Below are 16124 nucleotides of genomic sequence, written 5' to 3' on the forward strand. Positions count from 1 at the left end.
CTAAGCATCAAGAATGGAGAAAAGCAATGGAGGATGAAATTGAAATGATTGTAAAAAATGAAACATGGGAACTAGGAGATCTGCCGGCTGATAAGAAGGAGATTGGTTTAAAATGGATCTACAAAAACAAGTATAATGCAGATGGAACCTTGCAAAAACATAAAGCAAGGTTAGTTGTGAAGGGATATGCCCAAATGTTAGGTGTAGATTATTTTGAAACATTCTCACCTGTGGCAAGAATTGAAACCATCCGAACTATCCTAGCAGTGGCTGCTCAAAAATAGTGGAGTGTGTTTCAGTTGGATGTAAAATCTGCTTTCTTGAATGGGGAGTTGGAAGAAGAAGTTTATGTAGAGCAGCCTGTGGGATTTGAAGTTTGTGGACATGAAGGAAAGGTTTACAAATTGAAGAAGGCCTTATATGGATTGAAACAGGCTCCAAGGGCCTAGTACAGCAAAATCTGCAAATATTTTAGTGGAAGAGGTTTTGAGGCTAGCAAGAGTGAACCTACACTCTTCAAAAAATGTCAAGAAGAATCAGATGTGATCTTAGTTTGCATTTATGTGGATGATTTAATTTTTACTGGTAATTCAGAGTCCTTATTGAAGAACTTTAAGAAGGACATGATGGCTGAATTTGAAATGACAGATTTGGGGAAGATGAAGTATTTTCTTGGAATGGAAGTATTACAAAACTCATCAGGAATTTTTCTAAGCCAGGAGAAGTACGCCAAAGATCTTTTGAAGAAGTTTCAGATGGAGAAGTGTAACCTCGCTATAACCCCAATGAATTTCAATGAAAAAATGCGGAAGGATGATGGTTCAGGGAAGGCAGATGAGAAGAAATTCAGAAGCTTAATAGGTGGCTTGATATATCTAACTCACACTCGGCCAGATATCATGTTCGCTGTGAGTTATGCCTCTAGATTTATGCATAATCCTACCAACCAACACTTTGGAGTTGCTAAAAGAATTTAAAGGTACATCGTTGGAACAGCTGATTTGGGTATCAGATACAGCAGGGTAGATGATTTCAATTTAAAAAGTTAATGTGATAGTAGTTGGGCTGACTCTGTGGATGATCGAAAGAGCACTACAGGGTATTGTACGGCACTTGGATCAGGGATGATATCATGGAGTTCAAAGAAATAGGCCACTATTACTTTGTCCAACACCGAAGCAGAATATGTTGCTTCAACGGTTGCAGGTTGTCAGGTTGTTTGGCTTAGAAGGGTGTTGGAAGATTTGGGAGAAACACAAACAGTAGCTATAGTGGTGTATTGCAACAGTAGGTCAGCCATAGCCTTAGCTAACAATCCTGTGCTTCATGGAAGATCAAAGCACATTGAGATCAAACATCATTTCATCCGAGAACTGTTAGCAAGGGAAGAAATCAGTTTAGTGTATTGTAAAACAGATGAACAGTTGGCTGATATATTTACCAAAGCTTTGCCTGTTAAGCAGTTTAGTAAGCTCAGATCAATGTTGGGTTTACAGAGTTTGAATCAAGGGGGTGTGTTGGAAGAATGATTCAAACTCAAGTTTCAGGTGTTCTAGATTTTTCGGATGTTTAAATCATGTCAAAGAGAACACCGAAGTTGGTTTCGTGTAATGGGTTATAGCGGTTAGGAATCAGTTTATGTTTTTGGTTCAGTTTCTTTCTTATCAGTAAGTTTTTTTTTTAAACTATGTGTTGTAAGTTTTCAAGTATGAGAAGTTATTGAATGACTCTCCTTAAGCCTTTTTGTTTTTCGGAATTTTTTTGTGTGTTCCTTCCTCTTGCTGTTGGATTCATTTTGGTTTAGATCCCTTCATCACGTTGAGCTTGGACTAAAAGGCGCTCTCAAGGGTGCCTTCATTTCGTCTATTCAATGTTTGTTCATGTGCTTGTAGGGAGCCCATCAACTCCGTGATTGACATTGCTGACAAGTCCTTAGATTTTTCAATAGCTGCTACTACTGGATCATATCTCTTCCTGAGACTGATCAAGATCTTCTGTACTATTCTTTGATCGAAAATATCTTCCATCTAGGCTCGCATTTGATTGACGATCTCCATCATTCTTGAGCAATAATCTTTGGTCTCCAGTTCTCTTCTCAAGCCTTGTAATTTGATAACTTGTACTTTGGTGTTGCCTTAGAACTCCTCTTACAATGTCTCCTAGGCTTGCTTTGAGGTTGAAGCTCTCATGATCCTTAGAAAAATTGTATCACTAACTGCTTGTTGGAGAATGAAAAGAACCCTCACATCTTTTTGTTTGAGATCTTTTAGCTTTGCTGTTTCTGTTGCCGAAAAAGAAGTGTCCTCTACTATAACGACAACTCCTTCTACTATGATATCCCAAAGATCTTGTGATTGAAAAAACATTTTCATCTTGATACACCAATAATCATAGTTGTCACCACCAAAAATGGAAACTGATGGTGAAGATGATCCAAGAGTAGCCATAGCACCCGTTGTAGACCAAACTTGACTTTGATGCCACTTGTTAGAAAATGAAGGGTCGGAAAATTGTAGTTATAAGAAAACTAGAACGTATCATAGTGGGGATAGAGTTTGGAAAATATAAGAAGACTAGAGTGGATTTTTTTTCCTTGGAGCATTTCTCTTCAATTTTTTGTAAAATAGATTGGTTTTTCTGTTGGATGCAAGACATCACCTTTGTAGGGTATTTACAGATGGATTTTACATGAATCTAGAAAAGCTATTCAGGAACATATATTAATCTCCACATCTTCCTAGGGTGTCTCCACATCTTCCTTGGTAGACTAATACAATATATAGTCTAGGTACATGATAACACAAACATTTATGTATTTAGCACATTCTAGAATTTTTGAGAAAATGCATCAACTTTAATACACTTGAGCCCCACGGTGCATGGTGAAGAGAGGATTAGGAAAGACTTTCCTCGAACCATTTGTCTTCCCTCTTGACCCAGCTCCTGATAATGGGGATGTGGCTAACCTTTTGGCGATTCTCCCCGCCTTGGCGCAGCTTCTCCAGTAGCTCATTTGGCATGCTGTCCAATCCCAATTTCTGAAGATGCGTGAGGTTTTCGATACCCGATGGCAGCATCTTCAGCTCTTTGCATCTGACCAGAATTAAGCTACGGAGACCAGAGTATCTTAAGCTTAGGGAACCATCTTCGATGGAAATGCAACTTTTCTCCTTCGTATGCCTCCTCGAGACTCAGATATTCCAGGTTGGGCAACATGGAGAGTGAGAAAAGTGGATCTTCTTCGAGCCCTGACAGTCTCAATCTCAACTTCCTCAGGTTTGTGACAGAGCCGAGCCAGCTAGGCAGCACCCCCTTCTCCAGCTTCCCGTCCAAATTGAGCTTTCGAAGATGCGGGGGCGGGGAGAGAGCTTCCAGCCGCAACATCTGTGTCCTGCTTTTTGTGTTAACTACCAAGTTATGGAGGAGTTTCATCTTTGATATGGAGGTGGACAGACCTGTGCTTTGGATGCTTGTAACATCGGATCTCGAAAACTCTCATATTGGTCAAATTTTCCAGGTGCCGTATCATTCCTTCATCGGCTGCCACGGTCTTCAATGTTTGAAGGTGCTTCAAGTTGCATATACCTTTCGGAACTTGCAAGCCGAGAACGTCTGCATAATATCAAGAATTACTTTCAGATAACTTATTCACCATCAAGTGCCGCAAGTTTTCCAGCTTTGTTATTCCCCTTGGTAATTTCTCCATCATGGTGTACCGAGCATCCAAGGTTTCTAGCTTCCGCAGCCTACCCAAGGCTTCAGGTAGCTCTCTGAACTTTGTGCACCGTAAGCCCAAGAAGCGTAGGTTAAAAAGATAGACCACTGCATCTGGGAGTGCCTCTATAAGAGTATGATTCAAATTTAAAATCCTCAATAACCTCAAGCTCGAGAAAAATGAATGGGACGGAACTGAGGAGAACACATGCAAGGAGCGCAGTTGTGGCTTCTCCATGCTGAACCCGTTATCTTTCATTTTTGTAATTGAAAGACGCCGAACTCTATCACCTAACCTGCCTTCTGCTTCCTTGTCATACACCTCACAGAAACTCTCGTTTCTTGATTTAGCCACGATCAAGTCCCTCACAAGATGATGAACTTTGAAGCAATTCACCCTTCTAACATTATCATGTGGTTTAACCTGGAGCATACATCGGCTGACGAGTTGGTTGAGGTAGTCCTGACCCACCTCCTCCATTGTGCTCTCTCCTCGTTCTTCGACAAAACCTTCTGCCACCCATAATCTGATCAATGTTTTTTTCCCGATCTCATACTCATCTGGGTATAGGCTGCAATATAACAAACAGTTCCGAAGATAATATGGTAGATCATTGATACTGAAGTTCAGGATAGTGGATACCATCTTGAGCTCCGGAATATCGGTTTGTTCCCAAACCAGGGCATCATGGACGTGCTTCCATGCCAATTCTGTCTGTTCCTTTACTGATAGAAGGTTGCCCATAGACACTATGGCCAACGGTAAACCTTGACACTTTCTAGCAATTTTCCTACCCCAATACTCCAGCTCTGGAGGGCATTGTTTTTCCTTCTCTCTACGGAACGCGTTTGTACTGAAGAGAGTCCAAGCCTCATCTTCTTCTAAAGGCACCAGTTTCAAAACTCGGCTCGCAACTGCAATTGAAGCTACATCCTGGTTCCGGGTGGTGATAACTACTCTACTCCCAGAATTATTATCAAACAATGCAGTACTAACATAATTCCAAACATCCGTACGCCACACATCATCTAAGATAATTAGGTACCTTTTCTGCTGCAAATGTGTTCGTAGTGTCTGAACCAGCCTCCTGAAATCCATGAGGTTGATGTCTGCTGGAGTGACTTCCCTTTTTTCTTGATATAATTCTTTTATGATTCCCCTGAGTAAATCAACGGTGTCATAGTTCTGAGAAACAGAAACCCACGCGTTGCAATCAAAGCGACTTCTTACTGCTGGGGTGTTGTAGACGCTGGCGACAAGGGTGGTCTTGCCCACACCGCCCATCCCCCACACAGTAATTGTGGTCCGCGTGGCTCCTCCTCCATCAGCCAATTGACTAAAAGATCAGCATGGTGCTTGAATCCAACTATCTTATCTTCTTCAATAAAATGTGCAGAATCCGCAAGACACCGGCTCAGTTCTTGTTCGTTCTCTGACTGAGTTGATCCTGACAAAAAGTAGGGTGTAATTTAAATTTTAAATCCAAGCTGTTACCGGATCTTTTGCTCCAACGGGTAGATAGTTGCGTAGTTACAATCTTTGGCAGAAACTTCTGCCGAGATTTCATCCTTTTAGTTATTTTTAAAAGTCTTGTAGATCTGTTTTTTTAAATATAAATAGAGGAGGTGACTGCAGTCTTATGTGGCTTAGTACCTTCGACAGAAAAGTATTGCCATCATTCGTCTCTCTTCTCTTACTCTGTTTCTTCTCTTCCTCTATCAATTCAAGGTGGTGGTATCAGAGCAAGGTTAGAAGTGCAAACGGTCAGAGCAAAGGAAGAGATCGTCTCCAAAGTTGATTAAAGAGAAGAGATCAAGCGATCTGGGAGACAAAAAAACAAACAAACAAAAAGATGGCAGGTATTGGTGTAAGTCCACTTCTTCCTTTTTCCAAAGGTGACAATTATCAGTTTTGGTCTGTTAAAATGAGGACTTTATTTGTTTCACGAGATCTATGGAATTTGGTAGAACATGGTTTTGTAGAATATAATCTTGAGGACCCAGCAATATCAGATGACCAGAAAACTGAAATGAAAGAAAACCAACTGAAGGATGCGAAGGCGCTCTTGTATCTACAGCAAGCAAGGGATGAGACCATGTTCCCTCGCATCATGTCAGCTAAAACATCAAAAGAGGCCTGGGATATCCTAAAAACTGGATTCAAAGGAACAGACGAGGTAATCACTGTTAAGCTTCAAATTCTTCGACGTGAGTTTGAAACTTTTTTCATGAAAGATTCTGAGTCTATCACTGATTTCTTCACAAGAGTTTCTTCTATTGTAAATCAAATTAGATCTCTGGGTGAAAATTTAAGAGAACAAACAGTGATAGAAAAAATTTTGAGAAGTTTGACTACAAAATTTGATATTGTTGCTACTGCTATTGAAGAGTCTAAAGATTTAAGTACCTTGTCTATGAATGAATTAATGGGCTCGCTTTTGGTTCATGAACAAAGAATTAACAGATCTTCAGGTGAAATATTAGAACATGCTTTACAAATGAGGACAGAGCAGAAAAAAGAACAACCAAAAATTCAAGAGAACCGATCTCATGGCAGAGGTCAAAATGGCGGCAGAGGCCGTGGTCGATTCGGCACTCGAGGAAGGGGTCGAGGCCGATCAAATGACAGCCAGAGGAATTTCAATGAAGGTAACAAAGAAACTAGACAATGTTTTCTTTGCAAAAAGGTTGGACACATTGAAAAAGACTGTTGGTACAAAAATAAAAATCCCAATGTTCCTTTCTGCTCTCACTGTAAAAAATATGGTCATCTTGATAAAAATTGCTGGCACAAAAATCAAGCTAATTACCATGAAGAGACTAGCAGTGAAAAGAAAGATGAGGAAAATATTTTTTTCTTGGCCTCTGCTGATGATTGTTCAAGTTGTGTTTGGTTTTTGGATAGTGGATGCAGTAACCATATGACAGGTGACAGAAAGATATTTCAACAGATTGATACTTCAGTCAGATCCACAGTTCGGATGGGGAATAATAGTGAAGTGGAGGTGCAAGGAAAAGGAACAGTTGCTGTAGACACAAAGAATGGTAAAAAACTTATTCATGATGTGATGTTTATTCCTGGTTTAAAACAAAATCTTATTAGTGTTGGACAACTAATGAGAAAAGGTTATTCTGCTATTTTTGATGATGACAAATGTGAGGTTTATGACAAGAAAACTGGAAAAATGGTAGTTGAAGTAAAAATAACAAAAAATAAAATGTTTCCTTTACAGTTTTCTGAATTATCCTTGCACGCATTAACTGTTACAGCCTCCGATGAATCTTCCTTATGGCATAAAAGACATGGTCATTTGAATTATGGAGGATTAGAACTGATGAGTCAAAAAAACATGGTAGTTGGCTTACCAAAACTTCATAATGATGGCAGTATTTGTGAATCCTGTGTGTTTGGAAAACATCATAGGAATTCTTTTCAGACAGGGAATTCTTGGAGAGCCCAAGAGCGCCTAGCACTTGTACATGCCAATATTTGTGGTCCTATGCAGACAACCTCACAGGGTGGTAGCAAATATTTTTTACTGTTTATAGATGACTGCACAAGGATGATGTGGGTGCATTTTTTAAAAGCAAAGTCTGACATGTTTTCAGAACTTTCAAAGCTTTTGTGGAAAAGGAGAGTGGATGCTTTATTAAAACTCTACGTACTGATAGAGGGGGTGAATTTACTTCCAAAGAATTCACTATTTTTTGCAGAAATGCCGGTATCCATAGAGAATTAACTGCGAGTTATACTCCTCAACAAAATGGAGTAGCAGAGCGGAAAAATCGAGTTGTGTTTGAGATAGCCAGATGTATGCTAAAAGAAAAGGATGTACCAAAGGTGTTCTGGGCAGAAGCTGTGGCTACTACAGTTCATTTGCTGAACCGTTTTCCCACCAAAGCAATACAAGGTAAAACATCTTATGAAGCATGGTATGGAAGAAAGCCTAATGTGAGTTATTTGAAAATATTTGGCTGTGTTGCATATGCTCATGTTCCAACTGAAAAAAGAAGCAAACTAGATGACCAAAGTATTAAATGCATATTTGTGGGGTATAGTAATGAAACAAAAGGTTATCAACTATATGATCCTGTAACTAAAAAATTGATCATTAGTCGTGATGTGATTTTTGATGAAAACAGAACTTGGAATTTTAATGTGGCTGAAATTCCTATAGTTCTAGTAGAAGGTAATAAAGTTTTGCCGGATGTCAACACCCCGCCCGCATTGTTTGATGAAAATACCTCACTTACATCTCCTAGCCTGCATAACATACCTAGTGATTCTGATATGCATACAAGTGATTCTGATGATTCAGATGCATATGAAAGATGTGATTCTGACTCACCTTCACCAAAATTTTGAAGATTTCAGATATTTATCGATCTGTTGATTTTGCATGTTTTATGTTTGAGCCAACTTGTTTTGAAGATGCAGTACAAAAAACAGAATGGGTTCAGGCTATGAAAGAAGAAATGCAAGCCATTGAAAAAAATAAGACGTGGAAGCTAGTTGATCTGCCCCCAGAAAAAGAAGCAATTGGACTCAAGTGGATCTACAAGTCCAAGTTCAATGCTGATGGTACACTGCAAAGCATAAAGCTCGGTTAGTTGCCAAAGGTTATGCTCAAATTTCAGGTATTGATTTCTCGGAAATTTTTTCTCCTGTTGCTAGAATTGATACTATTAGAACAGTTTTAGCCCTGGCAGCTCAGAAAAAATGGTAGGTTTTTCAATTTGATGTGAAATCCGCTTTTCTTAATGGAAAATTGCAAGAGGAGGTATATGTAGAACAACCTCAAGGATTTGAAGTAAAAGACCAAGAAGAAAAAGTTTACAAATTGGAGAAAGCTTTGTATGGACTGAAACAAGCTCCAAGGGCTTGGTACAGTAGAATTAATAACTATTTTCTCCAACACAGTTTAAAAAAAAGTACAAGTGAGCCCACTCTATATGTAAAGACCCAAGGTATGGAAATTATCATTGTTTGTCTATATGTGGATGATATGATTTATACCGGAAATTCGATGAGTTTGCTTAAAGAGTTTAAAAAATGCATGATGTCAGAATTTGAAATGACAGATTTGGAACTTTTGCATTATTTTTTAGTGATGGAAATTATTCAAGATTCTAATGGAATTTTTTTGTGTCAAGAAAAATATGCCAAAGATTTATTGAAAAGATTTCATATGTCTGCTTGTAAGTCGGTAAACATTCCGATGAATTCCAATGATAAGCTTGTTTTAGATGATGGTGTTGAAAAAACAGATGAAAAGCAATACAGAAGTTTAATTGGAGGATTAATTTATCTGACTCATTCTAGGCCAGATATTATGTTTTCAGTTAGTCTGTTGTCCAGATTCATGCACAATCCTAGCAAGTATCACTATGGAGCAGCAAAAAGAGTTCTCAGATATATCAAAGGGACTCTTAGTTATGGTATTCGCTATGGACAGGTGGATGTTTTTAAATTATATTCTTATACTGATAGTGATTGGGCTGGTTGTGCTGATAGCAAGAAAAGCACAATCTTGGCTCTGGAGTAATATCTTGGGCGACAAAGAAGCAGGAATATGTTACTCTTTCAAGTTCAGAAGCAAAATACATAGCAGCTACAAGTGCAGCATGTCAAACAATTTGGCTTCGGCGAATTCTAGCAGATCTCCAAGAAAGGCAAGATGGAGCAACCCACAAATCCACCATTGCAATGACAAAAAATCCTGTGTTCCATGGTCGCACCAAGCATATTGAAGTTCGACACCATTTCATCCGAGAGCTGGTGGACAAAGGAGAAATTCAAATGGAGTACTGCAGCACCAATGATCAATTGGCAGATATTTTTACTAAAGCTCTGGGAAAAAAAAAATTTTGCAACTTTCGAAGACAACTTGGAGTTTCACTAATTTAAATTAAGGGGGTGTGATAAAAAGTAGGGTGTAATTTAAATTCTAAATCCAAGTTGTTACCGGATCTTTTGCTTGAACGGGTAGATAGTTGCGTAGTTACAATCTTTGGCAGAAACTTCTGCCGAGTCTTATGTGGCTTAGTACCTTCGACAGAAAAGTATTGCCATGCATCATTCGTCTCTCTTCTCTTACTCTGTTTCTTCTCTTCCTCTATCAATTCAAGGTGCTGTGAATTCATTTCTAACAGATCCTTCAGCTGTCTTAATGCCAAATTGTTCTTTGTTCTCCAAAATGCAACGAAGAACCGTCCTTGTTCGTCCTACTCGAGCGGCGATCTTACACAGAGACTTTATATGCCTGTAACAATATATGGCATTGTGGAGGCGACCCTTGAGTCCACTATGGCTTTGTCGCTCCTCCATGAGATAGGTATAATCGTCGACGATGTCCTCGATGTCAAACGTTACTTCCCTGACTTGTTTCACCTATGTATCTACAAGCTGGTTGCTGTCTTTGTATGTGTATGTATTCCTGAGGAAGGCAGACAAAAACTCGAGCTCCCTCTTGACCTCGAGTACTCCTGATCGAACTTTTGTCAAGTGCGAAACCAGGAAGTCGGCCTGCTCTAGTGCTCCCTGTACCATGGCATCAGTGATCTTCTGGATCAAATAAATGACGGCAGACTCTGCCATACTGCACCTTCCTCCACTGTCAGCAGACCGGGTTTAAACTGTCCACGGTCAATCACTGAACGGCAGTCGGAGGTAGATGGCGTGGCTGCTTGATGCGGAGAGGCCGGAGTTGCGAGGACGAAGACAGCGGTGGCCGGACTCCGAGTCGTTGAATCTTGCTTTCGTGGAGGCCAGGCCGCCGGATTTTGCAGGATAGAGTTGAGGCTGCAGGTTCTCAGGAGGATGGAACCGTGGGCGGTTGCATTTCGACGAGATGGCGGCAAGCGCGGTTGGATTCTCGGAGGGATGGAGATCGAGTTACCAATCCACGGAGAGGGATGGAGGCGCTGTCGCTGGAGATTTTGGCTCCCGGTTTGGATGGGAAGAGGTTGGGAACGAGGTTTGGTCAAGAAATGAGGTTTTAGATGCGCTAAATATAGAGTAGTTGGCAAGTTGGCTTGTGATTGAAATGTTAGAATATATTTTTTTTTGATTTTGAAAAAGTTATTCTTTATGCCAAGTTCCGTATTCTATTTGGATCGTATTCTAGTTCATAAGACAATTAAAGCCATACACACCGTTCTTTTCTTTCTAAAGAAATGCTCCGGTGATATTGTCAATTCTACCAACAACCCATTTTGATAGCTCTTAGATGAACATGAGATAAGATAGTAGAGCTATGAGGATAGCATTGATAAAAGTAACTCTACCAGCTTATGAAAGAAGCTTGCCTTTCCAAGCAGCAAGTCAAGCTCTGATAACCAACAATGCTTCAGCAGCTTTCTATATCTTTAGGTCCAAGTTTATGGTTATTGAGAATTTAGTGGAATGGCTTAGCTTTCATTATGCATTTGGTTCAACTCCTAATAAAACAATACAGTGTTTGATTTGGCCGGATAAATTGCAAAATATTACCTACAAATGCCTCTCGTCTTTCAACTTTAGTAGCACCTTGATATACAATCAACATATGGTCTAAGATCATGTATTAAAAAAAAAGGCATGTGGATCTAAATGTCTTGTGTGAATTTGGAAAATTAAACAACTGAACAAAATGACATCTAGTTGTCCAAGTAGGTTAGGTTCAGGGCTGACCCACTTTGGTTTGAGTCTCAGATCAAAATGCAAATCTGATTAAAATAGCATCAAACAACTTGTTTCCAATTCTATGTTGATAAGTTTCTTACACTCCTACAAATAAGTTCGGATAATGACTTACAACTTGACCTGGTCCTGAACTATTAGAACTGACCCAATCCATTTTTTTGAGAGCTGTCACCTTTGGATCGGATTGAGGTTAAAAGTTGAGCTCAATTTGGAAATTAGTTAGTTTTGGATTTTGAATTTTCTAACCAATTCCAGTTTGTATAACATTCAGGTCTAATTTGCATCAACAAAAAAGAGATCTGAGCCAACCCATACCCCATCCAACCTAACCAAAAACCTAAATATATAGCCCCTCCTCCTTGACACTAAGGCACTGTTTAGTAAGGAAGTTTTAGTAAAAATATTTTTGCCAAAACTAATATGTGCAGAATTTTATGAAATTTGATCCTTGGAAAAGATTTTTTAATGGTTTTAGCCAATGCGGGTATCTCATAAAATCAAGAAAATAGGTTTTGTAAGAGACCCCAGGGTTCCACTGCTTTTCTCAAATCAACTTTTCCCAAATTTGTTAAAAACATGCTTTTAGAAAATTTTAATTTTTTGAAAACATTTTTAGAAAAACGGCAACCAAATAACGCCTATCTTTTCGATCCATCAAATGAATCTTATTTAAAAATTTATTATTTTATTTTAGAAATCTTATTTTATAATATTTTCAATATATCATATTTGTTTTTAAAATTATAACTTGTAAAGTTGTATCTCAAGTACAATCAATTTCCAACCTAAACCAAATTGTGAGCACCATTGTAATCGCTATGATATAACTGAACCTTTACACAAGTAAAAGGTTAATCCCATGGCTACATGCAGCTTCAAGGCTCAACCAAACTATGATCGCATTTTTGCACAAAATCATTTAGTGGTTCAAAGTCATTGTCAGAAAACGGACCGGCATTAAAATTCCTTGTACCTTTCGTTATCTATGCATGTAAAACACATGCCGAAAGCTTTGTGAATCATTTAAACAACAGCATCGCGCGCTAACGAGATTTGGTCTATATTCCATATTCGACGAAGCTTTTTCATGCTTTTTTATCTATAAGAAGGGACAAATCTCCTGTCATTGTTCTATGCCAGTCCCTTCCCGTCTAGGCCGGAGCTTAGGATCTTGGGCAAACCGAGCCAAACCCCATGCAATCTGAGATCTGTTAATTAGGGTTGAAGCACGAATATTGTCATCTGGAATCAAAAGCCTGGCCTCTTATATAGAGGCAACAAACACTACAGAAAAACAGAAAAAAGCCGATTTTTGAATGCAGACGCTAGGAAGATGCGTAGGTAAATTTGGCTCCGGCATCAAATTTTACCGACGCTTCTAATGAGCGTCGGCAATTTGAAAGAACAGACAATGCTTAAAAGCATTGTCGTAAGCCTCAAGCTAAGACAACACTAGTGGACCTAGGACGACGCTTATAAGCGTCATCGAAGGTCAAGACCTAAGACAACGTTTATAAGCACCGTCGAAGGTGAAGATCCCCTCCAAACCCAGTGCCCGACCCCGAGCCCTCATTCTGCCCTAGTTTTTCTCCTCTCCGGCACGAGCCCTTATTTTGCCCTAGTTTTTCTCCTCTCTGGCGTTGAGCAGCTCTAGCCTCTGTCTTTCTTTACTCCGGCGCCGGCCGTCCGACCCCAACATCCTCTCCTCCTCCTTTCTCTCCGGCGCCGACCGACCAACCCCAACCCCCTCCGTCCGAGGTATTTTTCTTTCCTATCATGGCTCTTTTAGCTGAGCTTGTCTATCACTACTAAGATTCTTGACCGAGGCAACTATAGAAAAACGTACTGAACAAGGATTCTCTTGCCTCTTCTGTAGTTGATTAATTGTTGAGGTGGTTTGTATTTGGTGACTTTCTAGCCCTTTGTTGATATGAGAGATTATTTTCACAGGCCAGTAAAAAACCTGCTGACAATATGCATTATAACTTCTTCCAACTAATGTTCCTATCATTTAATCCAACGGAGAGTACCCTGTTATTATCACCTGGGAAGCCTTATGTTCTTCTATTATCACTTCATAGATGAAATGATTTGTCAATACTTTGAAGTAAGCATGATATGTTCTCCTACATTTCCAGAGGAATCTTCCTGGAAAGTGTTTAAAACTGATTTTTGGGGATAAAATGCCAACTTTCCCTTTGATGTTTCTAAGGAACCATAGGTTTCCGTGGTTTCAGGTAGGTTTTGGGGGAGATGAAGATTTTCCTATCATGATAAATGTTTGCAGCAGCCTTGAAAATAGTATCGAGGGCTAAATTTAACTCATATGAGAATTATTAGCAGAATATGGGTAAATAGTAAGTGAATTGCAATTTTAAAGGGTGACTCAGAATCGATCATCTGAACATAGGATTGTCTGATTATTTTCATTATTTCGGAACTAGGATATAGGACAATGAATAGATAAAAGATGACACTCATAATAGGATGAGAATGAAGTGTTATATGATTAATAAATATAGCATATTTAGGGGGAACTACTGTAAGATGGGCCTGCATTATGGTTATAAAAAGGGTTTATGAACGTAAAGTAGTCATGAAAATGCATTAGTTGTGAGACAAAACCAATAAGAATAATTTTGAAAATAAAATGCTTTATATTGAGCATTGAAGATGCAGGGATTTAGTATGGAATAGTGTAGAACAATTTACTTTGTTATCGACATGCCAAAGCCAAATAAACCGGGTATCATTTTGTGTAGAAGAATAATGTAAAATGAGGAAATTTTTATGATTACCTAGAAGCAACTTTTAAGAAAATGATGCAACTTTTAAATATTCCTTACGAGTAATCTCTCTCTTGGCATCAAGCAAACTCCTAGTCACCTTTGTACCCCGAGCAGTAATGGTCGCAAGTATAGTTGCCCTAATTTTGTTTATCTTTTTTAAATAAATTGTAGTTCAATCGATATTCTAATAGAATGAACAAAAGTTGGATAAATGAGTTGAGATCCAGTGCCAAATATTTGGATGGAGTTCAGAATTTTATTAATTTTGCTTTTGAGAAATTTAATATGAACGGAAAAATTTTATGTCCATGTCAAAAATGTGTAAACAGTTCTGCTCTTGATGCAAAAATTGTTGAAGAACATTTAATGTGGAATGATTTTCTAAAGGGTTATACTAAATGGATACTTCATGGAGAGTCCATATTGCCATTTCTAGGTAACCAACCATTCTATCTAGAACACACCTTCAGTTTTGGATCCAGTAATATAGAACAAAATTCTATAGGAGAAGATATAAGGGACTTACTTAGAGATGCTCTTGGACATAGTATTAAAATTTTAACAGATTTCAGTAGAGAACAAGAAACAGCCGTAATAGGTGATAAGCGTAGAGTTATTGATCAGTCCATGCATGTTGAGAAACCTATACATTCTGATAACACAGCTCGGTATGATAATTTGGTCAAAGATTGTGATCAAGAACTATATCTGAGTTGTAAGAATTTTACGAAGATTTTTTTCTTCTACATTTATTATATTTGAATGGATGGTCCAGCAAGTCTTTTACTATGCTTCTTCAATTATTAAAGGATGCATTTTCGGAAGGTGTTACTTTGTCATCATCTTCATATAAAGCCAAAAAACTAATAAAAGAGTTGGATCTTGGATACGAGAAGATACACAGTTGTCCGAATGACTGTATTTTATATCGCGGTAAAAATATTAACTAAGAGTCATGCCGAATATGTGCAACTTCACGATGAAAAAAATATAAAGAAGACAACAATGATTTGTTGACTGAAGTGGATGCTGCATTGACTAAGAAAAAATTGGCTAAAATTTTGAGATATTTTTCTCTTATATCTAGATTGAAAAGGATGTTTGCATCATCAAAGATAGCTTCCTCGATGAGATGGCATGATAAAAGCCATATAAAGGATGGAATGTTAAAACACCCAGCGGATAGTTTCACATTGAAAGTATTTAATGATAGGCATCCCAAATTTGCTTCTGATGTTCACAGTGTTAGACTAGGTTTAGCTACTGATGGATTTAATCCATTTCGATCGATGAGTTCTACATACAGCACTTAGCCGATTGTTTTGATTCTATATAATTTGCCACCATGGATGTGTATGAAATAGTCTTTACTAAATCTATCAATAGTTATTCTAAGTGACAAGGGCCTAGGTAATGATATTGATATTTTTCTGCAGCCTTTAATAGAGGAATTGAAACAGTTATGGAAGGGTACTGATGCATTTGATGCTTCCACTGGCTAAAGATTCAAATTGCATGCAGTTCTTATCAGGACCATTAATGATTTTTCTGTATATGCTAATTTATCTGGTTGGAGTACTAAGGGGCGTATTGCATGTCCTTCTTGTGGAGATTCAACCCATTCGTATTAGTTAAAACATGGAGAAAAGTTCTGTTATATGGGCCATCGTCGATGGTTAGAAGAAAACCATCCATTTTAATTTCAGAATGATTTGTTTGATGATACCACAGAGTTGCGATCTGCCCCTATTCCACCAACTGGAACTGAAGTTTTTAGATAAATGTATAGCACCAATTATATATCGGGTAAGGTCTCCAAATATTCAAAGAAGAGGAGAAGGGAGCATATTGGCAGCACAATGAATGAAAGATTAATAGCGGAGGTTGTTGAGGATGCTGACAACTTTCTTGAGAATGAAGACAACGTATATGGTCAG

General features: G+C 38.5%; 1 pseudogene; it reads right to left on the reverse strand.

Moving 5' to 3' along the window:
- Positions 1-2743: 2743 nt before the first annotated feature.
- Positions 2744-10701, reverse strand: LOC149768257 (disease resistance protein RPM1-like; annotated as a pseudogene).
- Positions 10702-16124: the final 5423 nt, after the last annotated feature.

Source organism: Phoenix dactylifera, chromosome 2 (genome assembly GCF_051530095.1).
Source record: "Phoenix dactylifera cultivar Ajwa chromosome 2, Ajwa_hap1_PhDact_Kaust_v1.1, whole genome shotgun sequence".
Taxonomy (NCBI): Eukaryota; Viridiplantae; Streptophyta; class Magnoliopsida; order Arecales; family Arecaceae; genus Phoenix; species Phoenix dactylifera.